General features: G+C 45.6%; 1 pseudogene; it reads right to left on the bottom strand.

Moving 5' to 3' along the window:
- Window positions 1-269: 269 nt before the first annotated feature.
- Window positions 270-5620, bottom strand: LOC125506133 (annotated as a pseudogene).
- Window positions 5621-8215: the final 2595 nt, after the last annotated feature.

Raw genomic sequence — 8215 nt, 5'->3', positions numbered from 1 at the left:
TTTTTTTGCAGGGAAATGTACCATTCTGCTTGCATCAACATATAGATTGAATGAATGATACTAAGATTCTTTGTTATGAAACATCCATACAACCATACATGGAGAAGTAGCATAACGATTGAAACAAGATTCTTTCATAGGCAAGGAAAGAAAAAGTGGTTGATTGCATTTTTGTTCCAAACATTCAAGCAACCATACACATATAGAAGTAGCATAACCATTAGTACTAAACTTGGATGACATATATGATAATAATTGATATATAGGCATTACTTCCACATTGTCATGACAATATCCTTTGCCACGTCCCATTCAGTCGGCAGAATTCTAGCTATCAGCTCCTTGAGAACAGATGGGCAGCTAGATTTCAGATGCTCATAACCGTCACTTGCCATCATAGCCTTGACATTGGAAGGAGAATAAAGGAATTGCAAACAAGCCTCTTTGAGACCATGGAAAGAATGATGTTCTGCTAAAGCCAAACTGGTGGCCACCATGTTTGAATCAATGTGAGTGCACAATTTCTCCTCGCACATAAGCTTCAGCCTGCCGATGTTGTACCTGTCAGCCGCTACAAGAAGATGGGTAGCCATAACCACATCAGTTTCGCCTTTGTTGCTAGCCATCTCAAGCATAGAGACAGAGTCGGTGTATATGAAGACGAGCAAGGACTCGAACACATCAGGTTCCATGCCACAAATTTCAATTAGACTGCCGGAACTCTCCTCCATGGCGCCAAGGAGCTCCGCCTTTGTAATGCCTCGAGACCGTTGCGCCGGGTGTCTGCCAGTTATTCGCTGCTATTACCTTGTCATTTGTTTACATGTCATGCATTTCATATCATGTCATCATGTGCATCGCATTTGCTTACGTGTTCGTCTCATGCGTGCGAGCATTTTCTCCGTTGTCCGTTTTGCAATCCGGCACTCCTACGTCCTCCAATGCCCTCTTTTGTCTCTTTTCGTGTGCGGGTGTTAAACGTTCTCGGTTTGGACCGAGATTTGCCAAGCGGCCTTGGTACACCACCGGTAGACCGCCTGTCAAGTTTCGTGCCATTTGGAGTCCGTTTGATACTGCAACAGTTAACCGGGGAACCGTAAAGACCGCGTGTGTGTTGCAGCCCAACACCCCTCTAGAGTGGCCCCAAAACCATCCAAACCCCCTCCATCCTCTCGGCCGTTCGATCACGACCGCGTGGCCGAAAACTGCTCCTCATTTGGACTTTTCTAGCTCCCTCTACCTATAAATATGTGATCCCCTCCGAATTCTCGCGGATGAAACCCTAGATCCATTCCTCCCCGCGCCACCGGACATATCCGCCCGCCGTCGGACACGTCCACCGCCGCCGCCACATCACCCCGGCCAATCGTGAGGTGACACGTCAGCGCCGCCGTCGCCCGCACCCAACCGTGCTGCGCCACGTGTCCGGCCGCGTCCATCTGCCACCACGGCCCATGGGGCCCGAGGCCGGCCCACCCGAGCCGCGACCGGGCTCGAGCGCCCGAGTCACCCCGCCGCCTTCTCCTCGTGCCTCCGCCGCTGGCGCGCGACAGCGTCCCCGCCGCCTGTGCCACCCGGCGCCGCCATGCCTTCGCCGCGCCGCCGCTTCCTTCCACTCCGGCCGCCGTCGCCCGCCGGACCACGCCCCGCCGCCGATCTGCCTTCCCACCGGCTGGATCCGGTCCGGGCCCGCCTCCTTCGTCGTCCTCCACCACTTCGGCGTCAACCCTGGCAAACTCCGGCCGCCGCTGCGAATTTCTGGCGAGATCCCGGCTGCCTTGACTTCCGTGCCCCGAAACCCTAGATCTGATTCCGGAGAGGTTGATTTTTCTCCAAGTCCTTTTACCCTCATAATATATGCCCTTGTTCATCGCATCATAACTTAATCATCGTAGCTCCGTTTCATGCGCATGATATATCAAATTGTTCATCTGGATGTGCTCTTCATTTTGTTCCATTGCACCATGCTTGTTTGAGTCCATCTTGATGCCCAAATCGTGGGTGCAAGAGTGCTATAAAATGTTAGGTGCTGATTCTTGTCAGATCTTGAGCATTTGTCATTTTTGCCATGATTATTGTGTGCTGCATATGAACATGAGCTCTACATGTGTTTTGGGCTATGCCATGCCATCTTTACAGGGGTGTATGCCATGTATTTTTGTGATCAATGTGGTGACTAGCACAAGCATGCAAAGTAGCTCTCGTGATATTGCTGATTTCAGGGACTTATAATTTCACTAAATCATTTCCCTGCTGTTATTTTTATGCCATGTATTCATGTTGCTACAGAGAGATCCATGCTTCTTTTGTGTATGTTCAGTAAGGATGATTTGGACATATGTGGTCTATCCATCCATGTCCCTGTTTGCATTTATGGAGTGTCGTAGCATGACTCAATCTTGCTCTACTTTTGCTATAAAATGTTCCTGACAGATTGTTTACATGTTAATCAATATTGCCAAGGTTGTTGTAGTTGATCCATGCATGCTATGAGATTGTTCTTGCCATGGTTAGCTTCTTGATCATGTCTTCTTGCTGGTAGTATGCTTAGTTTGTCATGCAATGCCTTGTGTTGAGTGCATCGAGCTCGCAAAGGTGCCTTCATAATTATGTTTATGCCATGTGCAGTTTTCTGCTAAGTCTGAATCTGTCAACGAAACTTGCTATGTTTACATGGGTGCCATCTTATCTTCTGATCCTTTTTTGGCTTATGGTCAGTAAGGGACTTTTGTTATATACTTTGAGTAGATTCATGCCATGCCTTGTATTGCTATGTTCTGATCCTGTAGCATGTTGTTATCTTGCTCTAAATATTGCTTCCTGATGTTAATTCCTGACATGTTATTTTTCACCAAGTCTGTGATGCTGATATCTTTTGCACTTTTGCCATGCTTGTTTGAACGTGCTCTTGTGTGATTTAGCCATAGCTCAGTGTTCATCTTTTGTCAAGCATCTTGAGTAGATCAATGTCATGTGCTTTGTTTCTATGTTGGAGTGCAGTAGCGTAGTTTCTTGTTGCATTCTAGATGGCATCGTGTTGTTTATCGCAGAATTGTGTCATTATTGTTTTGCTTGCCATTTGCAAACCGTGCATCCGATTCCGGTGATCTTTATATCGATTTCGACCGAAATCAACTCATCTTTCCAGCTGCACTCTTGGTTTGCCAAGTTGAGGTCTGGTTAAATATTTTCTTTCCGGAACTCGCATATGCATTGCATATCACATCCCGCATATCATGCCATGTTTTGCATCATGTTGCTTGCGCATTGCACAGTGGTTGATTGTTGTTTCCTTTGCTTGTGTTCTTGCCTTGGGTAGAGCCGGGAGATGAGTACGTGATCGAGAAACCCGTTGAGTACGCTTACGAGGATCAAGCTTTCGTCAACTCGGAGAACTTTGCAGGCAAGATGACCATACCCTCGAAATTACTTCTATCTTTGCTTGCTAATTGCTCGCTCTGTTGCTATGCCGCCATACCTACCACTTGTTATATCATGCCTCCCATATTGCCATGTCAAGCCTCTAACCCACCTTGTCCTAGCAAACCGTTGTTTGGCTATGTTACCGCTTTGCTCAGCCCCTCTTATAGCGTTACTAGTTGCAGGTGAAGATGGAGTTTGTTCCATGTTGGAACATGGATATGTTGAGATATCACAATATCTCTTATTTTAATTAATGAATCTATATACTTGGTAAAGGGTGGAAGGCTCGGCCTTATGCCTGGTGTTTTGTTCCACTCTTGCCGCCCTAGTTTCCGTCATACCGGTGTTATGTTCCTTGATTTTGCGTTCCTTACGCGGTTGGGTTATAATGGGAACCCCTTGACAGTTCGCCTTAAATAAAACTCCTCCAGCAAGGCCCAACCTTGGTTTTATATTTGCACTAACAACCTATCACCTTCCCTTGGGTTTTCACGAGCCCGAGGGTCATCTTTATTTTAACCCCCCCCCCCCCCCCCGGGCCAGTGCTTCTCTAAGTGTTGATCCGAACTAGAGCCCCTTGCAGCGCCACCTCGGGGAAACTTGAGGGTTGGTTTTAGTTCTACGGATTGCTCATCCGGTGTGCCCTGAGAACGAGATATGTGCAACTCCTATCGGGATTTGTCGGCACATTCGGGCGGTCTTGCTGGTCTTGTTTTACCAGTGTCGAAATGTCTTGTAACCGGGATTCCGAGTCTAATCGGGTCGTCCTGGGAGAAGGAATATCCTTCATTGACCATAAGAGCTTGTGATGAGCTAAGTTGGGACAACCCTGCAGGGTTTTGAACTTTCAAAAGCCGTGCCCACGGTTATGGGCAGATGGGATTTGTTAATATCCGGTTGTAGAAAACTTGACACTTAACTTAATTAAAATGCATCAACCGCGTGTGTAGCCGTGATGGTCTCTTTTCGGCGGAGTCCGGGAAGTGAACACGGTTCTTGTGTTATGCTTGAACGTAAGTAGTTTCAGGATCACTTCTTGATCACTTCTAGTTCACGACCATGCTTTGCTTCTCTTCTTGCTCCCATTTGCGTAAGTTAGCCACCATATATGCTACTGCTTGTTGCAGCTCCACCTCAGTACCCTTTCTTACCCATAAGCTTAAATAGTCTTGATCGCGAGGGTGTGAGATTGTTGAGTCCCCGTGACTCACAGATTACTTCCAAAACCAGTTGCAGGTGCCGATGGTACCTGTGCAGGTGACGCAACCCAGCTCATGTGGGAGCTCAATGAAGATCATGTTCGTTGTGTTATTTCGTTTCCAGTTGATCAGTAGTGGAGCCCAGTTGGGGCGATCGGGGATCTAGCATTAGGGGTTGTCTTTCTTTATTTGGTTTCGTAGTCGGACCTTGATTGTATTCTGGATCATGTAATGCTATATTTATGTATCGTGTGAAGTGGCGATTGTAAGCCAACTCTTTATCCCTTTCTTATTCAGTACATGGGATGTGTAAAGATATTACCCCTCTTGCGACATGCCTACAATACGATTATGCCTCTAAGTCGTGCTCCGACACATGGGAGATATAGCCGCATCGTGGGTGTTACAGCCTTAAAGACGGATGACCGAGCAATGAGGACACACTTGTGAGCAGAGAATGTCTGTTCGCCGACTTAAAAAATTAAGTCCGCTGCATCCTTGTTCTTCAGGAGGTCGCCAAGATGCTGGTTCAGGTTGCCTGGAGGAACCCTTGTTTCTTCTTCCCCGTTGATCTCCCTGGTGACGGTGACATCGCACCTAATGGTCAAACAGTCGTCTCGCAGATGCGCCGATGCCTCTAGATCAGCCCTCTTGATCAAGCTATGGTAACCCCAGTGTGAACCTTTCGCTGAGAAGGTATGTCCAGGGTGGGTACAGCTGTCAAGTACACTGAACGTGAATTTCGCCTTGACATCTTTAGCATCGGCAGATTCGAGATTTAGATAAAGAGATACAAAATCGGCATACTCCTCAAGGCCACCGTTTGGGTAATATCTCATGGCCCAGCTGTGGCCTCCAACATTGAAAGGGGCAGAAATGACGAACTTGCCGTTCTTGAGTAGCTCCTTGGCTCTGGAGTATCCATCTACCTTGAGCACACACGACCTTTCGTCAGATCCGGCTACAATGGCAGCAGATATCTTGCAATGCTCTGGCATCCTGGAGATTGGCTTGGACTTGGGAAGAAGACTGGTGAGGTAAAGTAAGGAAGGTCTAGCTGCATCATCTAGCTATATATGGAGGTGCACCTCGGAAGTTAAATCCATCCGGTTCACATTCCATCTTCGCATCCGTGTAAATTTTCTGCCATTTACACCACTCGTTTGCCTTCACGAGGAGACGCCATTAATTGCATTGTAGAGTTGTGCCATTGGTGGGAGGCGAAAGGTGACCGCGATGAAGCATTGACAGCTGAAAAGTTTTGTTTGTGCCGAGAGGTTGAATTGTTGATACCAGTGTCAGTGTGTACCGACGGGGAAAATCACCAGTGTTATCCGTTTCTTTTCTGAAAACGTGGAGAAAATGAATAATATATCCAGCAACTCTGTTGCGAACAAAATCTGCAACAAAGAACCTACTCGTCAGCTTTGTGCTCACGCGCCCAGAAACTGCCTCCTTTTCAAATTACTCGAACGGATAACACAGATAATTTCATTGTTTTTTACGACCTTCAGTGTTAGGGGACAGGGTCATATAATTCAGATTCATCTTGAGATTTTGGGCGGTCAGAACAACACGCAAGGGGGGCGTCGGAACACAAATGACAGTACCACAGTCCAGCTGAACGTAACGACCTGAACAAATCATCATCCACAACACAAAGCACATTTTTATTTAAAAAATTACAAATTGTATAGAGATTTTGAAGAATGTTTTCACTGTACTCGACCACAACATTTTCATACTCCAAACACATCGAATATTTAGCAGATAAAAAAGTACAACAGTCATGCTTAACTGAAAACTACAAAAAACCTGGTTTCCTCTACAATCCCCTTTGACATGGATTTTTCTGAAACTGAAACCGGTCAAACCGTCAACAACATAACAAGCACATAGCTGCTGAGCTGCACTACCAGCAATATTCAGAGGGACTGAACCTTCTGTTAGCTAAAGTTGTGACGGGTCACTGGTTACAAGAAACTATGTATCCTCTGCTCACGTCCGGCGATCACCAGCGCGGCAACTGGCTGTCACAAAGACATTGATTGTCAATGCTTGAGGATTATACGCATATTTTATTTTATTTAGCTTGAATTGCAACACAAGGTCCCGAGATGCACATACCCGTTCATTTTTTTCAATGCAAGAAGTACAGACGAAAGCTAATGACGGGAAAGAATGGAACAACACAAGCATTTAGTAGTGGTCTACTCTTCATTCAAAAAAATAAATCTAGTAGTGGGCTACTCCCTTTGTTTTTATTTACTTTGCATATTAGATTTTTCTTAAGTCAAACATTGTAATCAACCTGTGGTTGAGATGGTTAGGTGGACAGTGGTATCCCCAACCCACCAGGGTTCAAATCCTGGTGCTCGCATTATTCCTGGATTTATTTCAGGATTTCCGGCGATGCGCTTTCAGTGGGAGGAGACGTTCCCGTCGACGACGAGGCGCCTACGGCGACTTCGTAAATCTCAAGATGATGTGCCGGCTCAGTCTTTCGGAGGTGCTCATAGAGATAGGGTGTGCGTGTGTGCGTTCATAGGGGTGAGTGTATGCGCGTGTATATGAGCGCTTGTGTCTGTACTGATGCTCAAAAAACATTGTAAAATTTTGATCACATTATAGATTAAATTAGTATACTCTCCGCACTTGGCTACCCAACGTTTACCATAGGCACGATCTCAAAAAACATTGTAAAATTTTGATCACATTATAGATTAAATTAGTATACTCTCCGCACTTGATTACCCAACGTTTACCATAGGCACGATAACTACTCCTATAGCTCTTCAATACCCAGCGTTACCTCACCCGCAAAAAAAACAGCTTTACCATCCGCAGTTGGCTACCCAGCATTTACCATAGAAAAGTTTAATATACTCTCCGTACTTGGCTACCCAGCATTTACAAAATGTTCCTTAAAAATGCTCGCATTTAACATTTCTGTAAGTATTCAGAATTTTAAAAATATTCAGCCAGTTTTAATAAAATATTGTTTTTAAAAAATGTTTGCCTTTTTAAATAAATAAAAATTCATTTTTAAATAATAAATAATAATAAATCATTTGAAAACCAGTAAAACAGACGCAACGCTCCCTACAAGCTGAGCGATAATGGGCCGGCCCACCAAAGATAGAAAAATAAATCTAGCCATTTTGCATAGTAGCATATGCCCGGCCTACAACATTGCACCAAAAAGATCGTCAAAACCATAGTTCATGCATCTTGAACCTAGTTCAAACAAATAAAAGAGGACCATGCATAATCTCTGTCTTGAATGAACTTTTGCTTTCAAACCAAGCCTTCCTTTTTGGGGGTCATCTGCTTGTGTTGGCCGCCTTGATCTCCACTTCCTTGGAGATTAGCGTGAGCTCCACCTCCTCGGCTCTTGTCCGGAAATTGGCCTCATCGATCTCGAGCTTCCTTTTTTGCATGTCAAAATAGGTCTTCATTTGCTCCTCTTTCTCTTGGCGCTTACTGTCTTCCTTTTGGGTCATGAATCCCTTCAATGTTTCTTGCAAGGCGATCGTCGAAGCATGACACGTTGCATCCACCTTGGAATTGGTCTTCCCCCTCAGCCCCTTCTC

This window comes from Triticum urartu, chromosome 5 (assembly GCF_003073215.2).
Source record: "Triticum urartu cultivar G1812 chromosome 5, Tu2.1, whole genome shotgun sequence".
Classification (NCBI taxonomy): domain Eukaryota; kingdom Viridiplantae; phylum Streptophyta; class Magnoliopsida; order Poales; family Poaceae; genus Triticum; species Triticum urartu.
This window is presented reverse-complemented; position numbering and strand designations above follow the sequence as displayed.